We start from the raw sequence: 24,061 nt of genomic DNA on the forward strand, positions 1-24,061 counted from the left end.
ATACCAAATATGAAAAAAGGGATGAAACATAGTAATGGGATTGGCTTATTGACGCAAAATATAACTTTAGAAAAAACTTTGTAAAATGGGTTTGTCACCGTCCATATTAAGTAGAAGAAAATGAAAAGTTCTGCAGGGCGAAATCAAAAGCCGTTGGAATCTTGGCAGGAATGCTGTTCGTGGTATTACTTACTTTCTTACTTAATTGGCGCTTAACCGTCTAAACGGTTATGGCCGTCCAACAAGGCGCTAGTCGCACCTTCGCTCCGCCAACCGGCGCCAATTGGTCACACCAAGGGAGTTTAAATGGTTTTCCACCTGGTCCTTCCAACGGAGTGGGGGCCGACCTCTTCCTCTGCTTCCATAGGTGGGTTCCGTTAGAAACACTTTCTTGGCCGGAGCATCATCTTTCATTCGCATAACATGGCCTAGCCAGCGCAGCCGCTGCGTTTAAATTCGCTGGACTATGTTGATGTCTGCGTATAGCTCGTACAGCTCATCATTAAATCTTCTTCGGTACTCGCGATCGCCAACGCGTAGAGGTCCATAAATCTTTCGAAGAACTTTTCTCTCGAACACTCCCAAAGCAGCTTCATCTGCTGTTGTCATGGTCTATGTTTCAGCCCCATATAGCAGGACGGGTACGATAAGTGACTTGTAGAGTATGATTTTCGTCCGCCGAGAGAGGAATTTACTTTTCAATTGCCTACCTAGTCAAAGTAGCATTTATTGGGAAGATTGATTCTTCGCTGGATTTCAGTGCTGATGTGTTGCTAGTGTTGATGCCGGTTCCCAAATAAAAGAAGTCTTTTACTATTTCGAAATTGTGGCTGCCAACAGTAGCGTGGTTGCCAAGGCGCGTATGCGCTGACTCTTTGCTCGATGACAGCAGGTACTTCGTTTTGTCCTCATTCACCATCAAACCCATCGTTACCGCTTCTTTTTCCAGTTTGGAGTAAGCAGAACTAACAGCGCGGGTGTTTAAGCCGATGATATCAATGTCATCAGTATATGCCAGTAATTGCATGCTTTTATAGAATATTATTCCAGTGCGGTTAAGTTCTGCAGCTAGTACAATTTTCTCCAGCATCAAATTAAAGAAATCGCACGATAGGGGGTCACACTGTCTGAAACCTCGTTTAGTTTCGAACGGCTCGGAGAGGTCCTTCCCAATTCTGACTGAGCTGATGGTGTTGCTCAACGTCATTTTGCACAGCCGTATAAGTTTTGCGGGGAAACCAAATTCAGACATAGCGCATACAGGCAGCTCCTTTTCGTACTCTCGAAGGCGGCTTTAAAGTCGACGAAGAGGTGATGTGTTTCGATTATTTTTTCACGGGTTTTTTCAAAGATTTGGCGCATTGTGAAAGTCTGGTCGATGGTAGATTTACCAGGTCTGAAGCCGCACTGATAAGGTCCAATCAGCCGGTTCACGGTGGGCTTCAATCTTTCGCACAATACACTTGAAAGGATCTTATATGCGATATTGAGAAGGCTGATTCCACGATAGTTGGTGCATTTTGCAGTCTCCCCCTTCTTGTGTATTGGGCAAAGAACACTAAAATTCCAACCGTCGGGCATGCACTCTACCGCCCATATTTTGCTAAGAAGCTGCGGCATGCACCTTATCAACTCCTCGCCGCCGTACTTGAATAGCTCCGCAGGCAATCCATCAGCGCCCACGGCCTTGTTGTTTTCAATCTGGTTATTGCTATTCTAACTTCGTCATAATCGGGCGGGGGGACATATTTCATCGATTGCGGGATCGGGTTCTTCATCTCTGCGCGCTGAGTTTCTGCCTCCATTAGGAGAACAGAGAAGTGTTCCCTCCATAATCTAGTCACTCTCTGGACATCAGTTACAAGGTCGCCGTTTTCGTTCCTATAGGAGTTTGCCCCGGTCTTAAAACCTTCCGTCTGTTGCCGTATTTTTTGGTAAAATTTTTTGGCGTTATTCCTGGTGGCTATCAGCTCAAGCTCATCGCACTCACGCCTTTCTGCTTCTGCTTTTTTCTTCCTGAAAAGGCGTCTCGCTTCCTTTTTCAACTCACGATAGCGTTCACACACTCCTCTTGTCGCGCTCGCTTTTAACGTAGCCCTATAGCCAGCATAGGCGGCCACCGTGGTGTGATGGTAGCGTGCTCCGCCTATCACACCGTATGCCCTGGGTTCAACTCCCGGGCAAAGCAACATCAAAATTTTAGAAATAAGATTTTTCAATTAGAAGAAACATTTTCTAAGCGGGGTCGCCCCTCGGCAGTGTTTGGCAAGCACTCCGGGTGTATTTCTGCCATGAAAAGCTCTCAGTGAAAACTCATCTGCTTGCAGATGCCGTTCGGAGTCGGCATAAAACATGTAGGTCCCGTCCGGCCAATTTGTAGGGAAAATCAAGAGGAGCACGACGCAAATTGGAAGAGAAGCTCGGCCTTAGATCTCTTCGGAGGTTATCGCGCCTTACATTTATTTATTTTTTATAGCCAGCATCTTTTCTTTCAGTTGCAACGCGGCATTCTTCATCGTACCAGTTGTTTTTTCGTGGTCGCCGGTAACCAATTTTTTCCTCGGCGGCAGTACGAAGTGCGTTGGAAATATGCTCCCACTGCTTCTGTATTCCTTCAAGATGAGTTGTGCTCTCAGAGAGCAGGTGTGAGAGTCAAGTTGCGAAATCATTGGCAGTCTGTTGTGATTGAAGCTTTTCGACGTCTAGCTGCCCTTGTGTTTTTGTTTCCTTGGTTTTAGCCGCGTTGAGGCGGGTGCGTATTTTGGCTGCAACGAGATAATGGTCCGAGACGATGTTAGGTCCTCGGATCGTGGGCACATCTAAAACACTGGAGGCTTGCCGCCCGTCTATCACAACGTGATCGATCTGATTGCGAATATTTCGATCAGACAGCCATGTAGCTTGATGTATCTTTTTATGCAAGAACCTCGTGCTGGATATGAACATGTTTCGAGCACCAGCAAAGTCAATCATCCTCAGACCGTTAGGAGAGGTTTCATTGTGTAGGCTGAACTTTCCGACTATAGGACCAAAAACACCTTCTTTGCCCACCCTGGCTTTAAAGTCACCAAGCACGACTTTTATATCGTGATGGGGACAGCGCTCGTATGTGCGTTATAATTGTTCAGAAAAAGTGTCTTTCACCTCATCGTCTTTCTCCTCTGTCGGCGCATGGGCGCAGATGAATGATATATTAAAAAATTTTGCTTTTATTCGGATGGCGGCGAGACGTTCGTCCACAGGTGTGAACGCCAGAACTTGGCGACCAAGTCTCTCTCCCGCCACGAATCCGACGCGGAAACTGTGCTTATTCGTATGGCCACTCCAATATATGTCACAATTTGTGATCTTCTTTCTTCCTTGCTTCGTCCAACGCATTTCTTGAATGGCGGTGATGTCAGATTTTGCTTTGACGAGAACATCAACCAGCCGGGCATCTGCACCAATCCCATTCAGGGAGCGGACGTTGCAGGCGCCTGCCCTCAATTCATTGCCCTTCAAACGTTTGCTATGGTCGTCATCAATATAGAGTGTATTTATCCGAGATATGTTGTTATATTCCATTGGAGTATGGTTTTACGTGGCGGGTTCCAACCTCAGCGCACAACCCGCTCAGCGGGGGTGAAAATATTACTTGCACGTTTATATAGCGTGCCGCTTGCTCCAAGACACACGCCCGCTTGCAGCCGCACCTAGAGGTGTATAGACGCTGCCGATGAGACCTCCCCCGGCTAGCCCTTAAGCCGATTATGTCAGAGTGGCCTGATTCCCATATCGTACAAACACATTCTACAGGTACCCCTGGTCCACCTTTATGGCGATATCTCGAAAAGGCGTCCACTCCCTTTTAAAATACTCATTAACACCTTTCATTTGATACCCATATCGTAAAAACGCATTCTAGAGTTATCCCTAGTCCACATTTATGTCGATATCTCGAAAAGGTGTCCACCTATAGAACTAAGGACCACTCCGTTTTAAAATACTCATTACCACCTTTCATTTGATACCCATATCGTACAAACACATTCTAGAGTCACCCCTGGTCCACCTTTATGGCGATATCCCGAAATGGCGTCCACCTATAGAACTATGGCCCACTCCCTTTAAAAATACTCTTTAATACCTTCCATTTGATACCCATATCATACAAACACATTCCAAGGTTACCCCAGGTTCATTTTCCTACATGGTGATTTTCCCCTATTTTGTCTCCAAAGCTGTCAACTGAGTAAGTAATGTTCGGTTACACCCGAACTTAGCCTTCCTTACTTGTTTGAATTTTTTTCTTTTTGCGTTTTGTTTTCTTTCAAAGTTGTTCATTAATAAATCGTTTATAACGCTAACAAATTTAAAAGTGTTTTGCATTTCATACAGCAGAGGGCATTACACTATTACCTTCGTAGCAGAAAAAATACATGACATTTGTATGTATGTATGTATGTGTATCTCTTCTTTTAAATAGCAAAAACTCAATAGATTTACTTTTGGTACTTGCTAGTAAATTAATAAAGACATATTACAATAAAATTGCATATCACAAAAGAAGCAACTGTTTGAAGCTGAAAGTGTGTTTGAAGATGTGCATTGCTCACCCCGGTTTCCTGACAAACATATGCCACAAACTCCGCCATATCCTGACCATTAGAAGGTTCAGAAGAATATTTTGTCAAGGAAGCAGCTGCTACAGGAGTAGAGATTTGTACTCTGTGGCCATGAATACTCTCCATATGTGCATGATTTTTAGGTTGGCCTTGATTCTGATGGTTTTGGCGGTTGCTGCCATCACTAGAGTCTGATAGGCAGTTTGGGCTATTGTGGATCTGATAACATAAAGTGATGGGACCTGATGGATTTGTGCCTACAGTGGCACTGTGCTCTATAAGAACTGAAAACAATTAAAAGAAGAGGAATAATACTATTACTATATGTATGAAGTATAGATAAGTTTAAGTTAAACTGGCCGGCCTGGGAAGACTTCACCTAAAACTGATAAATACCCTGACAAAACCCAGGACCCATACTATAAAATAGATATGTCAAATACTTGAAGCTTTCTAGGACCTGTGGTCCCAGCTGCTTTTAGGTCTGATAGCTGTGTCATTCCAAAGAGCTGCAATCCTGGATCACAGGATACGAGCATAACACGAGCTCGATCGTGTCGTCGTGCAAGCCGCACTTCCTACGTTTGTTATAAATGACCAAGCCTAGTTAAAAAGCATATGACGTCAGAAGACAGAGTCCAGTCAGAAAACCGATAATTAGAATTGGAGTTTCAAAAAACACTCGACTTCTTTATTTCGATTCAGCTTAAAAACTAAAATACAACTGACTCTTATTTAAAAACTCCTCGATACTAGTATAAAAATTAGCCCTAAGTAATCTTCGCTCGTGAAATTAAAATACCGCACAGTGGGTGAACATCAGTGTTGCCAGAACTTTGCTAGAAAAAAGGCTAGACTGACAAAAATAAATAGCTAAAAAAGGCTAAGAAAAAATGTTAAAGTTTATGACAACTGTGTTTGCGTTATATTAATTTACTAGCAGCACGTGTGCGGCATTGCTGGAAAAACGGATGTTTATTGTTGTACAAAATAATAACAAATTATACGTGAGATATGTTATTGATATTACAAAAGATAATTATCTACTCTAAATATACACATGTGGTATTTATTTAATTTTTATACTCAGTTGAGCAGAGCTTATGAGGTGGGTTCTGTCTAAGGCTGGGGTAACACTCAGCCAATCCAGAGTCGAGTAAAGGTCCCACAAACCCCTACTGAATAAATACACGATATTTATGTGTTACGAACGCACGCACACACGGCTGGGGATATTAGGCGGACAGCAGCTTTCCGTACAAAGATGGAGGCGGTGGCTAATAGGCGTAGTAGTAGCGGAGAGGTCGGTACGGTGGTTTAGCGGCGGTGCAGTAGCGGGCGGGATGGTACGGTTGTCCGGGAGCAGCGGCGGGATCAGCGCGGCGGCGGACGGCGGACAGTATTAGCGGACGGATTGGTACAGTAGTATGAGCGCAGTGGCTGGACGGCGGACAGTATTAGCGGACGGATGGGTGTAGCGGTATAGACGAAGTGACGGCACCAGCGAACTGGATGGACGGTGATGCAGCGGCTTAACGGCGGTAGGATGGCGAGCGGCCAACGGTCGTTGTAGCAGCGACGTGACGGGTGCAGCGGCTTAACGGCGGTAGGATGGCGAGCGGCCAACGGTCGTCGTAGCAGCGGCGTGACGGGTGCAGCGGCTTAACGGCGGTAGGATGGCGAGCGGCCAACAGTCGTCGTAGCAGCGGCGTGACGGATGCAGCGGCTCAACGGCGGTAGGATGGCGAACGGCCAACGGTCGTCGTAGCAGCGGCGTGACGGATGCAGCGGCTTAACGGCGGTAGGATGGCGAACGGCCAACGGTCGTCGTAGCAGCGGCGGGACGGATACAGCGGCTCAACGGCGGTAGGATGGCGAACGGCCAACGGTCGTCGTAGCAGCGGCGGCACCAGAGGGGCTACGGAGCGCTTGCCAGGACTGAGAGAGAGAGAGAAAGTAGGCCGGCGACGGGGTTTACCTGGACAGCGGCTGTGTGTTCCGGGCGGGGTAGGATAGGCGTACCAACGGGCTGGTATTGGTCGGTCGGCTTCACGGGATCCGGCTAATCGCTCTTCTTCGGCAGCTTTGGTAGTCGCGGGGTCAGTCACCTACGGAAGTCCGCGAGGACTCGTTAGTGCTGGTTTCACTGCTGGACACCCCCGCCTCCCTAGTTGCACGCTTATAGAAGGTGCGTAAGAGGGGCGGGGCTGTACCAGCCGATATACCGTGGATCGATCCGTGCGCGGAGGGGAAGTGCACCCTAACGGCACAACGGTAGCCCCTTATGCGCACGCATCGACTCACGGCCGAACCCAGAGTTGAGGGGGAGGGGGGGGGGGGGGGGGTATAGTCATTAAGGCGTCGGGCCGCTCAACACCCAGGGGGGCGACGGGTGGCAATAGCACAAAGGCATCCGCCCCGCTCGTCCTTACCCGGGTGAAGGGTGACCCGTGCCATGACGGCTCCCCTTCCACTCAACTAGCCGAAGCCAGAGCTGAGGGGGAGGGGGTTATGTAGTCTTTAGGGCGTCGGGCCGCTCAACACCCAGGGGGGCGACGGGTGGCAATAGCACAAAGGCATCCGCCCCGCTCGTCCTTACCTGGGTGAAGGGTGACCCGCGCCATGACAGCGCCCCTTCCACTCAGCTGGCCGAAGCCAGAGCTGAGGGGGAGGGGTGACATAGTCATCAAGGCGTCGGGCCGCTCAACACCCAGGGGGGGGGGGCAGCGGGTGGCAATAGCACAAAGGCATCCGCCCCGCTCGTCCTTACCTGGGTGGAGGGTGACCCGCGCCATGACAGCGCCCCTTCCACTCAGCTGGCTAGCAGGAGTGGCAATTTTGTCTTTAAAAGACAACCACTCCCGCTGGCTCACCTGCGAGGACTGAATTGCAAAAATGCAAATTCAGTGTTTATATGGGTGGTGACACAAACTGGTTGAGAATTCAACGCTCCGTTATTGTGTTTTTCATTGGTTTGCTATTTTAGTGGTTGTTGGCTACGCTATTGGTTTGCAATTTAGTGGTTGTTGAATATGTTATAGAAAAATGAGTACAGGGAGGTTCAGGTTTAAGTGAATAAGGAAATACAGGGGGTGGTTACGTTATTGTAACGCTACGTTACAGTCCCCCTCCCACTTCGGTTGACGGAAAGCTACGGTGGGGGAAAGGTGGATCTCCAGGCGTGGCCTAGGTGTTATGCCGGTGTGCGTGTGGGCGAAGCACTTTATTTAAAAATTATTCTTGCTTTTTTTCAAAAATATACAGAGTCATTCCACTTATATATATAACAGAGTTAATGTTAACATTTCAGGTTTTAATGGCAAAAAGTATTGTTTTAAAAAAAAAAAAAAATTATCTTTCATTTTCCAATTTATTTTTTTTTTTGTCGGGGATGGAGTCGTACTAAACTGTATCCGTTGTCGTACTTCTCTTGTTCCCTGTATAATGTTATGTAGATATATGTATATATATATATTGGTTTTTATTAGTTTTTTTTTTTTTTTTTTTGTTTTTGTAGTATATATTTTTTTTTCTTATTATTTGCAACATAATTCACAATTCATTTATGTCTTAAGTCTAACAGTTTTGTAAATGGTATAAGTGTATATAAAGAAAAGATATATATTTCGGCCTCCTCTCTTCGTGTCTTATTCGATTGGTACCACCCTTTTTCTCCCCATCAGTGAAACTGTCGCCTGTGTTTTGTCTATCATTTTTACCTTGACCCGCTTGGTTTTCCAGCGGAACGTATAGCTCTTCCTGTCCTTGTGGTTCGAGCGCTTTAATTTCAGTTCTCTGAAGAACTGTTCAGGATCAGGGTCACCCTCTTCATATGATGTTTTTTTTTCTGTTTGGTTGTGTTCGGTGTCGCCCCGTTTTTGTTGCTTTGGCGTAATTTCTTTAATAGACTCCTCTGGGTCCGGTCGTTCATTTATTGCCTTTTCTGTGGGCACCTGTTTTGCGTGCGGGTCGGCTTTTTCTCTCTCTGGTGCCAACTCCTGTGCCCTGATGGCCATTAGGTGGTCGTAGATTGGTGGGCCTTGAAAAATTTGTATATTTTGGATTTTTGGCTTGTTCGCCGGCCATAATGTTGCCTCAAACGGTGGGCGCCACGGCCGTATTGGTTGTGGTGAGTCCGGTGGTATGGGTTGCCGGTGTTTTCGACTCATATTGGACGGTCTGGTTCCTGCAATGAAGAGGTAAACGGGTTGTCTATGATTTGTACGGCTTTAAGTCTTGCAAGTGCGCGTGTGCACGTTGCTGCTTTGGTTGCTCTGGGTGGCCTAATTTTACCGTGTTCGTCGAAACGTATTCCATCACCAAGTACGGGCCGGAAAATTTTGGTGCTAACTTCTGGGCGAATTTGTCTGCCGCGGATGAGAGTGGGTGGTCCCTTTTCATCACCTGCTCGCCTATACGTGGCTTCCATTGCCGTCTGCGTAAGTCGTAGTGTTTTTTTTGTTGCTTTGAAGCTTTGGCTAGGTGCCCTTTTATCTCGTCCCACAACTTGGTGATGGACGGTGGTACGGTTGGTGGCTCTGCTGGTACTGCTCCTTCCGCGCGCACTTGCTGCGGTGCTGTAAGGTCTCTACCGAAGTTGATTTCTGCTGCTGATGCTGTTGTAGATTCGTGGCTGGCCGTGTTTATCGCGAATGCTATCTGCGGTATCTCCTGGTCCCAGGTGCGGTGGTCGTCCTTGCATCGCTGAGCCATCATGGTTTTCACGACTCGGTTGGTTCGCTCGGTGGGATTTTCGTGCGGGGCGTAGGCTGCCGTAAACTTGTGATCGATGCGGTGGTCCTTTAAAAACGTTGCTAATGCCTTCCCAACGAATTGTTTGCCATTGTCTGTGAGGAAGGTTTTCGGGCAGCCAAATCGGTATATGACTCTTTCTTGGAGTGCTTTGATTACGCTTGCCGTTGTCGCTTGGCGCACTGGGATCAACTCCACCCACTTGGAGAATTTGTCCACCATGACGAGGAGGCAAGTATTTCCTTGCTTGGAACGGGGTAGTGGCCCTACGAAGTCAGCGGTTACTATTTCCCACGGTCGTGATGATTGCATGGTTGCCATCAATCCTGCTGAGCGTCTTTGCTCGACTTTGTATTCTGCGCATCTGATACACTTCCGTACGTGTTTGAGGACATCGCGGAACATCCCGGGCCAGTAATAGTTCTGTTGTGCTCTCTTAAGCGTCTTCTTCACCCCGAGATGTCCGGCGGCGGCGGCGTCGTGGACTTCCTGTAGTACGTCCTTTCGTCGGTCGGCTGGGATGCACAGTTTCCATTGCGGTGACCGGGAAAGTTGATTTCTCGGGGAAATATGGCGGAAGAGTCGGTTATCGACGATCTGGTAATCTGGATGTGCTTGAGGTTTTTCCCGCACCTGTCTTGCTTTCCTCTCGTGCCAGTCGTTTGTTCCGTTGGTTATGGTGTACAAAATGTTGTCATCGGCGTGTCGTAGCGGGCAGCGGGAGAGTGCGTCGGCTACCACGTTCTGTGCTCCTTTTCGGTATTCTATCTCGAAATTATATTGTTGCAATTCCAGTGCCCATCTTGCCAGACGTCCAGAGGGGTTTTGGAGTGAGTGCAGCCTTTTTAGTGAGTGGTGGTCGGTGATGACGGTGAAGTGATACCCCTCCAGGGACGGTCTCATCTTACGGATACCCCATAGCACGGCGAGGCATTCTTGTTCGGTGGCCGAGTATCGCTTTTCCAGCTGGGTTAGGCTTCGGCTGGCGTAAGCTACTACGTTCTCATGGTCGGAATGGCGTTGATAGAGCACGACGCCCAGGCCCTCTCCGCTCGCGTCGGTCTGGAGAAAAAAACGGTCGAGAGAAGTCCGGACAACAAAGTATTGGCGCGCTGGAGAGTTTATTCTTGAGTGCTTTGAAAGCGTGATTTTGTTGCGCCTCCCATTTCCAGACCTGTCCCTTTTTCAGCAGTTGGTTAAGCGGCGCGGCGAGCGTAGAGAAGTCTGCCACGAAGCGGCGGTACCATGACGCGAGTCCAAGAAAACGGCGGAGCTCTTTGAGCGTTTTCGGTGCGGGCATCTCCTGTACAGCGGATACTTTTGCTGGATCGGTGTGAATTCCTTTCGAACTGATGATATGTCCTAGGTAATGGAGTTGTTGCTGGACGAAGCTGCATTTTTCGAAGTTTACTTGCATCCTGTGTCTTTGTAGGCGCTCGAACACTTCCCTCAAGATTGCCAAGTGTTCTGCGAAGGTATCTCCCAATACGATGATATCGTCCAGGTAGGCGAAAGCTTTTGGTTTGAGTTCGGGTCCAAGTATCGAATCCAGAGCGCGTTGAAAGGTAGCCGGAGCAGAGTGTAGGCCAAATGGCATGACTTTCCACTGGAACAACCCTCTGCCAGGAACTGTAAATGCGGTGTATGGTCGGGATGCTCTGGCGAGCGGGATTTGCCAGTAGCCGTTCTTCAAGTCAATGGTCGAGATGAATTTCGCCTCTTTCAGCTGGTCGAGAATGGCTCCAATTTGCGGCAACGGGTAAGCGTCTCGTTCGCTGGCGGCGTTGAGTTGACGGTAATCGATGCACATCCTCCACGTGCCCTGTTTTTTGCGGACTAGCACGATTGGCGAGCTGTACGCGCTTCGCGATGGTTCTATCCTTCCTCCTGCTAATAGCTCGTCTACCTCTTCGTTGATGACTTGTTGCATGGCCGGGTTGCGGGGGTAGTATCGTTGCTTCAGCGGTCGGTTGTGTTTGAGACGAATCGTATGCTCGGCTGCAGTGCTTGGTCCGATGATTTCGCCAAACCGCTTTTGGTGATGCGCCAGGAAATTTCCCAGTTCCGTATTTTGTTCGTCGCTCAGGTGTTCTCGGCTCGTCAATGCACATAGCGTATCCAGTTCGGTTGCTCTCTTGGTCACGGTGGCCTCTAGCGGCTGACCATCCAGCGTGAGGATGATTCCCCTCTGTCTTAGGAAGTCCATTCCGAGGATTACCGGTTCGGCCAAGTTTGGGATAACGGAGAGCATCGCGTCTGTGGCTCGTCCTCGATACACAATCCTTGCCGGGTAGGAGTTCGAGGTAAAGACACACGTTTGGTCTGCCAGCTGGATGCTTCGCTTGTTGGGGCGTGCCTTAATGTTGTTCCTTTCTAGGTGTTTCCGTACGGTGTCATCTACATAGGATAGGGTGGCGCCGGTGTCCACTAGTGCGCGCACGCTCATGTCCTCGATGACCACTGGTATATAGAATCGGCCATCTACCTGTGTTTTTGCGGTTGATTTGCTGGCGGGTGGTTCCTTCGGCCTCTCTGGTCGGACGTACGGTGCTTGGCGGCTTCCTTTAATAGCATTGGACGGCGTTCGGGATGCGTTCTCGGTAATTGGGCTAGTCGGAGGGCATGGGCAGTCCCTGGAGAGGATGTTGTCTTGGCCACACCGGGAGCAGAACTTCCTCCAGGGGCCCTTACATTGGAAGCGGTGGTGTCCGCGTTCCTTGCAGCGCCAACAGCACTCTTTGCTGTCGTATTCCATGGGTAGGTGGTATAGGCTGTGGGCCACCATTTTTCCCTGTTTCGCTTCCTCGCCTTTTAACAGCTCATACTCTTCCGTTAGCTCCAGGAGCTCCTCGATCGTCCTAAACTCGCTGCGTTTGACGAAAAGGCGGTATTCCACGCGTAGACCATCATAGATCCGTTCGAGGTGATTCTCTTCGCACATCGTCGGGTGTTGGCGGATCAGCGTCTCCAGTGCGAGGATGTAGTCCTTGGCCTTCTCTCGGCCTTGCTGTTTGCGTTGTCGGATGGCCTCTTCCAAATGTCGTATGAGTCGCTTAGGTAGAAAAAAATTTTGCACATCCCTCCGCAGATCGCCCCAGCGGTGTATGTGTTGCTTACGGACGCGGTACCATTGCATTTCCCACGTAGAAGCTCCGGCAGTGTTGGGAGGAGTCGGTCGACGGGGATGCGGTAGCATTCGGCAAGCTCCTCTATCCTCTCAAGAAATTCGTGCAGTGACTCCTCCCCCGAAAAGTGCAAGTCCCAGCGGCGAACGGTATTCATAAGTTCACCGTCGCTCATTTCGTCTCGTTTCGGTAGTGCGTTCTCTCCCTTTCCTCCGTGCGGCTGTGGGCTGTGGATCTGGACTGAAGGGATCGGCTTTGTTGTTGGCTGGGGTAGCGTAGCGAACTTTTCCTCTTCCTCGTTCACTTCTCGTTCCAGCTCTCTCAACAGGTCTTCACTGGATTTCCTGGCGCGTTTCGCTCGCACGTAAGTACTCAGTGCGCGGCGCAGCTCGGCTACGGTTTGGCCTTCCACGTCGATTCGGTGTTCCTTACACTCCTCGATCAGCTTCTCCCTCCTAAGTAGGTAGATCCAATTGAGCGAGTCGGTGTTCAGCAGCGTGCCTTCCGGAGCCTGTGTGTGTGTGGTTTCTAGCGGTGCGTTCGTCGAACCCGCCCCGACAGTGTTGCTGGTGATTGTAGTTGTTTTTCCACGGTCATCTGCGGAGGAGGGTCCCTGCTCGGGCGCCATTTATGAGGTGGGTTTTGTCTAAGGCTGGGGTAACACTCAGCCAATCCAGAGTCGAGTAAAGGTCCCACAAACCCCTACTGAATAAATACACGATATTTATGTGTTACGAACGCACGCACACACGGCTGGGGATATTAGGCGGACAGCAGCTTTCCGTACAAAGATGGAGGCGGTGGCTAATAGGCGTAGTAGTAGCGGAGAGGTCGGTACGGTGGTTTAGCGGCGGTGCAGTAGCGGGCGGGATGGTACGGTTGTCCGGGAGCAGCGGCGGGATCAGCGCGGCGGCCGGACGGCGGACAGTATTAGCGGACGGATTGGTACAGTAGTATGAGCGCAGTGGCTGGACGGCGGACAGTATTAGCGGACGGATGGGTGTAGCGGTATAGACGAAGTGACGGCACCAGCGAACTGGATGGACGGTGATGCAGCGGCTTAACGGCGGTAGGATGGCGAGCGGCCAACGGTCGTTGTAGCAGCGACGTGACGGGTGCAGCGGCTTAACGGCGGTAGGATGGCGAACGGCCAACGGTCGTCGTAGCAGCGGCGTGACGGGTGCAGCGGCTTAACGGCGGTAGGATGGCGAGCGGCCAACAGTCGTCGTAGCAGCGGCGTGACGGATGCAGCGGCTCAACGGCGGTAGGATGGCGAACGGCCAACGGTCGTCGTAGCAGCGGCGTGACGGATGCAGCGGCTTAACGGCGGTAGGATGGCGAACGGCCAACGGTCGTCGTAGCAGCGGCGGGACGGATACAGCGGCTCAACGGCGGTAGGATGGCGAACGGCCAACGGTCCTCGTAGCATCGCGGCACCAGAGGGGCGGTGGTGGGCTACGGAGCGCGTGCCAGGACTGAGAGAGAGATAGAGAAAGTAGGCCGGCGACGGGGTTTACCTGGACAGCGGCTGCGTGTTCCGGGCGGGGTAGGATAGGCGTACCAACGGGCTGGTATTGGTCGGTCGGCTTCACGGGATCCGGCTAATCGCTCTTCTTCGGCAGCTTTGGTAGTCGCGGGGTCAGTCACCTACGGAAGAGACTGCGAGGACTCGTTAGTGCTGGTTTCACTGCTGGACACCCCCGCCTCCCTAGTTGCACGCTTATAGAAGGTGCGTAAGAGGGGCGGGGCTGTACCAGCCGATATACCGTGGATCGATCCGTGCGCGGAGGGGAAGTGCACCCTAACGGCACAACGGTAGCCCCTTATGCGCACGCATCGACTCACGGCCGAACCCAGAGTTGAGGGGGAGGGGGGGGTATAGTCATTAAGGCGTCGGGCCGCTCAACACCCAGGGGGGCGACGGGTGGCAATAGCACAAAGGCATCCGCCCCGCTCGTCCTTACCCGGGTGAAGGGTGACCCGTGCCATGACGGCTCCCCTTCCACTCAACTAGCCGAAGCCAGAGCTGAGGGGGAAGGGGTTATGTAGTCTTTAGGGCGTCGGGCCGCTCAACACCCAGGGGGGCGACGGGTGGCAATAGCACAAAGGCATCCGCCCCGCTCGTCCTTACCTGGGTGAAGGGTGACCCGCGCCATGACAGCGCCCCTTCCACTCAGCTGGCCGAAGCCAGAGCTGAGGGGGAGGGGTGACATAGTCATCAAGGCGTCGGGCCGCTCAACACCCAGGGGGGGCGGCGGGTGGCAATAGCACAAAGGCATCCGCCCCGCTCGTCCTTACCTGGGTGGAGGGTGACCCGCGCTATGACAGCGCCCCTTCCACTCAGCTGGCTAGCAGGAGTGGCAATTTTGTCTTTAAAAGGACAACCACTCCCGCTGGCTCACCTGCGAGGACTGAATTGCAAAAATGCAAATTCAGTGTTTATATGGGTGGTGACACAAACTGGTTGAGAATTCAACGCTCCGTTATAGTGTTTTTCATTGGTTTGCTATTTTAGTGGTTGTTGGCTACGCTATTGGTTTGCAATTTAGTGGTTGTTGAATATGCTATAGAAAAATGAGTACAGGGAGGTTCAGGTTTAAGTGAATAAGGAAATACAGGGGGTGGTTACGTTATTGTAACGCTACGTTACAGTCCACAGAGTATATTAACTTTGATTGAATAACGGTTGGTTGTACAGGTATAAAGGAATGGAGATAGATATAGACTTCCATATATCAAAATCATCAGTATCGAAAAAAAATTCGATTGAGCCATGTCCGACCGTCCGTCCGTCCGCCCGTTAACACGATAACTTGAGTAAATTTTGAGCTATCTTGATGAAATTTGGTATGTAGGTACCTGGGCACTCATCTCAGATTGCTATTTAAAATTAACGATACCGGACTATAACCACGCCCACTTTTTCGATATCGAAAATTTCGAAAAATCGAAAAATGGCGATAATTCATTACCAAATACGGATAAAGCGATGAAACTTGGTAGGTGAGTTGAGCTTATAACGCAGAATATAAAACTAGTAAAATTTTGGGCAATGGGCGTGGCACCGCCCTCTTTTAAAAGAAGGTAATTTAGAAGTTTTGCAAGCTGTAATGTGGCAGTCTTTGAAGATATCATGATGAAATTTGGCAGGAACGTTACTCTTATTACTATATGTACGCTTAATAAAAATTAGCAAAATCGGAGAACGACCACGCCCACTTTTTAAAAAAAAATTTTTTTAAAGTCAAGTTTTAAAAGAAAAGTTAATATTTTACAGAATATAAGTAAATTGTGTCAACATTCAACTCCAGTAATGATATGGTGCAACAAAATTCAAAAATAAAAGAAATTTTCAAAATGGGCGTGGCTCCGCCCTTTTTCATTTAATTTTTCTAGGATACTTTAATGCCATATGTTGCACAAAACATTACCAATCCTTGTGAAATTTGGTAGAGGCTTAGATTCTAGGACGATACAGTTTTCTGTGAAAAAGGGCGAAATCGGTTGAAGCCACGCCCAGTTTTGATACACAGTCTACGGTCTGTTCTTACGCTCGGCCGTTAACACGATAACTTGAGCAAAAATTGATATATCTTTACTAAACTCAGTTCACGTACTTATCTGAACTCACTTTATATTGGTGTAAAAAATGAAATTACTAAAAATGAAAAAAATGCCATAATAATATACCAAATACCAAAAAGGGGATGAAACAGGGCAATTGTATTGGTCTATTGACGCAAAATATAACTTTAGAAACAAATTTGTAAAATGGGTGTGACACCTACCATATCAAGTAGAAGAAAATGAAAAAGTTTTGCAGGGCGAAATCAAAAGCCCTTGGAATCTTGGAAGGATAACTGTTCGTGGTATTACATATATAAATAAATTAGCGGTACCCGACAGATGATGTTCTGGGTCACCCTGGTCCACATTTTGTTCGATATCTCGAAAACGCCTTCACATATACGACTACCACCACTCCCTTTTAAAACCCTCATTATTAACTTTAATTTGATACCCATATCGTACAAACACATTATAGAGTCACCTCTGGTCCACCTTTATGGCCATATCTCGAAAAGCCGTCCACCTATAGAACTAAGGCCCACTCCCTTTTAAAATACTCATTATCACTTTTCGTTTGATACCCATATCGTACAAACAAATTCTAGAGTCACCCCTGGTCTACCTTTATGGCGATATATCGAAAAGTTGTCCACCTATAGAACTAAGGTCCACTCCCTTTTAAAATACTTATTAACACTATCATTTGATACCCATATCGTACAAACAAATTCTAGAGTCACCCCTGGTCTACCTTTATGGCGATATATCGAAAAGGTGTCCACCTATAGAACTAAGGCCCACTCCCTTTTAAAATATTTATTAACACTATCATTTGACACCCATATCGTACAAACAAATTCTAGAGTCAGCCCTGGTCCACCTTTATGGCGATATCTCGAAAAGGCGGCCACCCATAGGACTAAGCCCCACTCCGTTTTAAAATACTCATCAACACCTTTAGTTTGATACCCATATTGTGCAAACGCATTCTAGAGTCACCCCTGGTCCACGTTTATGGCGATATCTCGAAAAGGCGTCCACTTATAGATTTAAGGCCCACTCCCTTTTAAAATACTCATTAACACTTTTCTTTTGATACCCATATTGTACTAAAGCACTCTAGAATCACCCCTGGTCCACCTTTATGGCAATATCTCGAAAAGGCGTCCACACATAGAACTAAGACCCACGCCCTTTTAAAACACTCACTGGCACCTTTCATTTGATACCCATATCGTACAAAAAATTCTAGAGTCACCCCTGGTCTACCTTTATGCCGATATCTCGAAAAGGCGTCCACCTATAGAACTAAGGCCCACTCCCTTTTAAAATACTCATTAACACTTTTCATTTGATACCCATATTGTACTAAAGCACTCTAGAGTCACCCCTGGTCCACCTTTATGGCAATATCTCGAAAAGGCGTCCACCTATAGAACTAAGGCCCACTCCCTTTTAAAATACTCATTAACACTTTTCATTTGATACCCATATTGTACTAAAGCACTCTAGAGTCACCCCTGGCCCACCTTTATGGCAATATCTCGAAAAGGCGTCCACACATAGAACTAAGACCCACGCCCTTTTAAAATACTCACTGGCACCTTTCATTTGATACCCATATCGTACAAAAAATTCTAGAGTCACCCCTGGGCTACCTTTATACCGATATCTCGAAAAGGCGTCCACCTATAGAACTAAGGCCCACTCCCTTTTAAAATACTCATTAACACTTTTCATTTGATACCCATATTGTACTAAAGCACTCTAGAGTCACCCCTGGTCCACCTTTATGGCAATATCTCGAAAAGGCGTCCACATATAGAACTAAGACCCACGCCCTTTTAAAATACTCACCAGCACCTTTCATTTGATACCCATATTGTACAAACGCATTCTAGAGTCACCCCTTGTCCACGTTTATGGCGATATCCCGAAAAGGCGTCCACCCATAGAATTAAGGCCCATTCCATTTTAAAATACTTGTTTAATTTTAATGCACTAGGCCCTTTATTTAAGTATTTGTAGATCTGTTTATAACTCACTCACCATTACAAAATTTTTTAAAATATAAACAAAGTTATAATATATGTAAAACTGCGCGACGGCGGTAAGTTAAAACGGGCCATAAAAGAGCGGGCGTTGCGATGCGGTCACGAAACGATGCGTTTGCGTGGGTAGTTAATGATAAACTAAAAACAATGAGAGTGAGAGCCGTGGTGGCTGGCAAGCCACAGCTGAGCTGCACTGCCTGCGCTTGGCCGCACTGGCCGGGTGTTGCCAGACGGAGGGGGGCGAACTTAGTCCGAAAATTGGATCATGTCTTCAACATGCTCCCCCCCCCCCCCCCCCGCCCGACGCGTTGATGGGTTCAGGGCGGCATCAACCCTATCTAAGGCTGCTCGTGCCTCGGCTACTAATTTGCGAAGTTTGTCGTCGCGCTGTCTAGCCGACCGGCTTTGAGTTGCCCGTTGGCGATGTTGGGCTGTTGTTGCGCGCTGTGGGCCGCTGTCAGTGCGACGCTGGTTGGTGGGCGTGCGTCGAGCTCTGTATAGGAGCGTGTGATGGCCGAGGGAGCATTTGCGGCAGCTTGATTTTGAGTCACATGCCCCGGTGTTGTGCGACACTGCCAGACAGTTGATGCAGTACCGGTGGTTCCTCGCGCACTCGTAGCGCTCCTCCGGCTTCATCGCGAGGAACGCCCGGCACTGCCTTAGCGCGTGTCGCTGGCCACACAGCCGACATTTTGGCATCTCCATACGTCTGCGGGTCCTGTAAAGACAAGAAAAAAATACGTATTTTTCAAAACAATGGGTTGGTGAGGGTAGCTTAGATATCTTTCCAGATTGCTAGGGGCATGAAGCAGAGCGTATCAGAGGTAGGGTTGGCACTACTAGGCAGTTGGTAGCACGCACAGTTTGGCAATATTTCGGGTTATTAGTCCGTTTTGTGTTTTGAGTTCCACAACTCGAACATGTTTATCCGATCCAGGGTGTAAAGTGATTACCCGTCCCAAACGCCATTCGTTCGGGGGTAGTAAATCATCCTTTACCACGACTAAATCTCCAACTTGAATATTGCGTTGAGGGCATTTCCATTTATACCGCTTATGCAGCTCCTTGAGATACTCGCTCTTCCATCGTGTGCTGAATTGGTGGTGAAGCACTTTCAGTTTCTGCCATTTGTTGACCAAGGTGAGATGCTCTGCAGTTGGCTCCGGTAACGACAAGAGCGGCGCGCCACGTAGGAAATGCCCTGGGGTTAGGACTAGGGGATCCATTGGATCTTCGGACATAGGGGAGAGCGGTCGGGAGTTGAGGACCGCCTCTATGCGTACTAAGAGGGTAGTAAGCTCTTCGAAGGAGAACTTCTGGTTTCCTGCTACTTTCGTAAAGTGTATCTTGAAACTTTTCACGGCCGCTTCCCATAGCCCACCCATGTGTGGAGCGTATGGTGGGATGAATTTCCATGAGAATCCGTGAGTTGCATATTTTTCTGCGACGTCTGTAGCGACTTCCTTGAGAAATGTGGTGAATTCCCTTTGAAATACGCGGTGTGCGCCGACGAACGTCTTTCCGTTGTCAGAAAATATCTGATGGGGTAGGCCACGGCGACCAGTGAATCGGGCAAAGGCTGCGTTGAAGGCGTTGGTGGTGAGGTCAGAACACACTTCTAAATGAACAGCCTTTGTGGAAAAACAGACGAACACACAAACGTAAGCTTTCACATACGAAGCTCTGCGAAGGGGAGAAGTTTTTACCATAAATGGTCCAGCAAAATCGACTCCTGTTGTATGAAAGGGTAGAGAATATGTTGACCTCTCGGGTGGCAAGGCTGCCATTATCTGCGTTTTCATCTGCTGTTTATAGATGGTGCAGGTTTTGCAGTGGAAGACGAGCTTTTTGACCTTTTGCTTCAAACGTGGAATGTAGTACTGTTGCTGTACCATTCGGATCATCAGCTGTTTGTCGGCGTGCAGCAGGTGCGAATGGAGGAAGTCTAACAGAAGAGAACAAAATCGAGAGTTTTCGGGTATGATAATTGGGTGCCGCTCATTAAAGCTATAGGTGGCATATGCTAATCTTCCAGAAACTCGCATGATTCCTGAGTCATCTAGCATGGGGTTTAATGTCAGAAGGGTGTTCTTTTTGGGTAAGGGTCCTGACGTTTGAAGCAGCTCTATCGTGTCTCCGTAATGATTCCGTTGAGTTTGAATGATAATTTTGATTTTGGCATCATTCACTTCGGCGTGGGTGAGGTTAAGCGTGGCTGGAACTTTCAGTTTCCTTGCTTTCTTGATAAACCGCAACATATAGGCCACGACTCTAAGCGCTCGAGAAAATGACGAAAAACGGTCGATTATATCTATATTTTCTTCCTGCAGGGTGTGGAATACTTCCACATGTCGTTGTTCGGGGGGAGTTGGGTGGTGAGAAATATGCTTTGGCCACGAAGTTGATGGATTGATAAGCCAATTAGGTCCTTCCCACCATAATGGACATTGGACTAAATCCTGAGGCTTGCAGCCTCGAGTGCCCAAATCCGCTGGGTTATCCGTACTAGAAACGTGCCTCCAAGTGGCGTTGTCAACGTTCTTAAGAATTTCAGAGGTTCTGTTAGCGACATACGTTTTCCAGGTATGGGGTGGTTTTTCTAACCAGGCCAGTACGATGGCAGAATCGCACCAGAGAATGAGTTCGTGTTGGGGTAGATTCAGCTCACTTCGCAGCTGTTTCACTAACTTGGAGAGTAAAACTGCTCCACAGAGTTCCAACCGTGGAAGACTCACGGTTTGGAGGGGTGCTACTTTGCTTTTAGCAGCTAGCAAATGGGATGAAAAACTATTTTCATGGCTTTGTACTCGTAAATATATACAGGCACAAAATGCTTTTTCTGAAGCATCTGAGAATCCATGCAGCTGGATTAGTTTATCGGGGGAATACTGTACCCACCTAGGGATTTTAATGTCTCTCATATGAGGTAAATTTTCATAAATTGAGGTTTGGAGAGCTCCGGGCTTCACGTCTTCGTCCCAATCCGTTCCTTCCATCCAGAGTTGTTGCAGCAACATTTTTGCAAGAATCATTATTGGTGAAAGCCATCCTGCGGGGTCAAACAGTTTTGCAACTGCTGATAAAATCTGCCTTTTTGTAGTCGTGTTTTCTGCTGATGGTGGATCATACGTGTAGGTGAAGGTGTCGGTTAGCGCGTTCCACTGAATTCCAAGGGTTTTTGTGGAACTCGAATCATGGAATTTAAGGAAGTCGACGTCTAGCAAATCAGGGTCGGGAACGGGTTTTAAAATTTCAGGGTGATTTGCCGACATCTTCCTCAAAGGGAACCCTGCCGATTTTAAGGCTTCGATAACTTGAGTCATAGAGTTCAAAGTGGACTGTATATTATGACCGCCTGACAAAATATCGTCAACATATGTTTCGTTTAATAAAATGTTTTTAGCGAGCGGATATTCGTCTTGACAATCGTGGGCGAGTTGGTGTAGGGTTCGAATCGCCAAATACGGCGCGCAATTTACACCAAAGGTAACTGTTTTTAGTCGAAAATCTTCTATCGGCAGAGTTGGGTGTTTTCGAAAAACGATTCGGTGAAAATCTTTATCTTCTTCGTGGATGAGTATTTGGCGATACATTTTCTCAATATCGCCGTTGAAAACAAACTTATAAAGTCGCCATTTGAGTATGACGAGCATTAAGTCATTTTGTAGAATGGGGCCTGTATGAAGCACGTCGTTCAACGAGTTGCCAGAATGCGACATTTTTGATGCGTTGAAGACGACTCGCACTTTTGTGGTTTTGCTGTCGGGTTTTATGACAGCATGATGGGGTAGATAAAACGATAGATATTTACCATCTCTAATCATCTCTTGTTGGGAGGCGGGTTCCATGTGATCCATGGTTAAATATTCATTAAGGACTTCAAAATATTTGTCTCTTAATTCGGGTTTTCTTTCGAGGGTTCGTTCGATGCTGATATACTGCTGTTGTGCCGCGGGTCGTGAATGACCGAGTGCCAGATTGGCTGGAAATTCCGATTTGAAGGGTAGTTTGACTCTGTAGCGTCCATCTTCCTCACGAATTGTGGTTGTCCGGTAGAGTGTTTCACAGTATTCATCATCTGCTGATCGTTGTTGGGTTTGGTGAACTTCTTCCTGTTCCCAAAATTGTCTCAAAAGCTGACTGATGGGGTCATCGGTGCATTCCGTGACATGAGTGCTGAAGGTTGATACCTTTTCAGCTACAGGGCCGCTTAATATCCATCCGAATATTGTGTTTTGGGCAAGTAATGTTCCACTCACATTTCGTAGGAGCCCTCCGGTGAGGATTTGCGGGGTGATATCGCTGCCGATTACCACATCGATTTTCGATGGTATCGAATACCCTGGATCGGCTAACGGTAAATGGGACAGTTCTTCGAGATCGATGCTTGAAACTCTGACTGTGGGCAAGAACTTAGTTAGCTTCGGCAAAATTATTGCTTGTGCGTCTATCATTTGGGTTAAGTCTGCTGAACAGAATGTTATCTGGCAGACTTTATTGGCATTTTTCACAACCGTTCCACCCATTCCAGATATCTGGTGGAGAGACTCTTTTGTGGGTAGACCAAGAACCTTTTGTATACGGGATGATACAAAAGTTTTTTGTGAACCTTGGTCTATTAGGGCACGAATTTTATGAAATTCGCCAGCAAAGTATACTGATACTATTGCTGTGGGAAATAGGGTGGTTCCATGATTACTCGAGAAGAGTGAAGAAACCGGGTTTTTGTCTTGAGACTGTTGGGAGGAGGTGGCTCTTGCGGCGGCTTTCGATGTTGAGGCTCGCTCGTCGTCCGTTCTCCTAGGGGTGCCGGCTTGGGCATTTTGAGCTCTGGGGCTTGGTTGTGATTGTTGGGGTTTGGGCTGCAAATGCAGTAGCGAATGATGACGCTTTTGGCAATAAACGCACGTGAAACTACTTTTACATTCGTTCTTGGGGTGTGACGTTGATAAACAGTTTTCACAGTAACTATTTTCTCTCACAAATTTGATTCGGTCTGATACCGATAAATTCCTAAACCTAACGCAAGATTTGACTGCGTGGTATTGATTGCATAATCTACACGAAGCCGTTTTATTGAACTCCGTGTGATATGCATGGGTTCTATTATTGTTAGATTGGGTCGAGTTTTGATTCACCGTTCGTGGCGTAAAACTCGAAAATTGGGGTTTCGCCTTGCCTGGTCGATAGGTACTTATTCTCTCTACTACCTCGTATCTGCTGGTCAAAAATTTATTCATATCCTCCCAAAGTGGGAGTTCTTTTCGGGAGCTGAGGGATTGTTCCCATAGTGAAAGGCTTTCACTTGGCAGCTTGGATGAGCAAAGGTAAACGAGGATTGGGTCCCAGTCCGTTGTCGGGATTCCTTGGGTGTTAAGGGTTGACATGCAGTTGTTGATTGTTGTCTGCATCTTCTGTATTTGTTCTCCGCTTTCTGCGAATATTGTGGGTAGGTTGAACAGCGTCTTCAGTTTGTTGTCGACGAGTATCCTTTTGTTCTCGTACCTAGATCTGAGCGCTTCCCAGGCAAGCTCGAAATTATTATCGCTCAGTGGGTATTGTTTTACAATAAGCCCAGCTTGTCCTTTTGTTTTCAGGCGTAGATGGTATAATTTTTGAGCGGGTGATAATTTAGGGTGGTTTTTATAGACTGCCGTGAACATATCTCTAAAGGATGGCCAGTCTTCGTATCCACCATGAAATACTTCGGTGTCGCATGGTGGTACTTTTAAATAAAAACCGTTTGCGTCTGAATTGTTTATTGGGTGGGCGGGTATTTGTTGTTGGTTGGTGCCTGCAGTATTAAAAAGCTGTAAGGCTTCTAAAATTGCTGATTTGCATGTTTGCTACGTTTCCATGCATTTAGCGAATTTTTGCTCAACCGAGCCGCTGACCTCTGTGTAATTATCTGAGAAACTTACTTCTCGATGGGACTCTAGCACCTTTGCCCATATTT

General features: G+C 47.9%; 1 pseudogene; it reads right to left on the reverse strand.

The window, feature by feature from the left end:
* Positions 1 to 2,652: 2,652 nt before the first annotated feature.
* Positions 2,653 to 3,564, reverse strand: LOC137234425 (craniofacial development protein 2-like; annotated as a pseudogene).
* Between the last annotated feature and the right edge of the window lie 20,497 nt (positions 3,565 to 24,061).

Source organism: Eurosta solidaginis, chromosome X, assembly GCF_040869045.1.
Source record: "Eurosta solidaginis isolate ZX-2024a chromosome X, ASM4086904v1, whole genome shotgun sequence".
In the NCBI taxonomy this organism is placed as follows: Eukaryota; Metazoa; Arthropoda; class Insecta; order Diptera; family Tephritidae; genus Eurosta; species Eurosta solidaginis.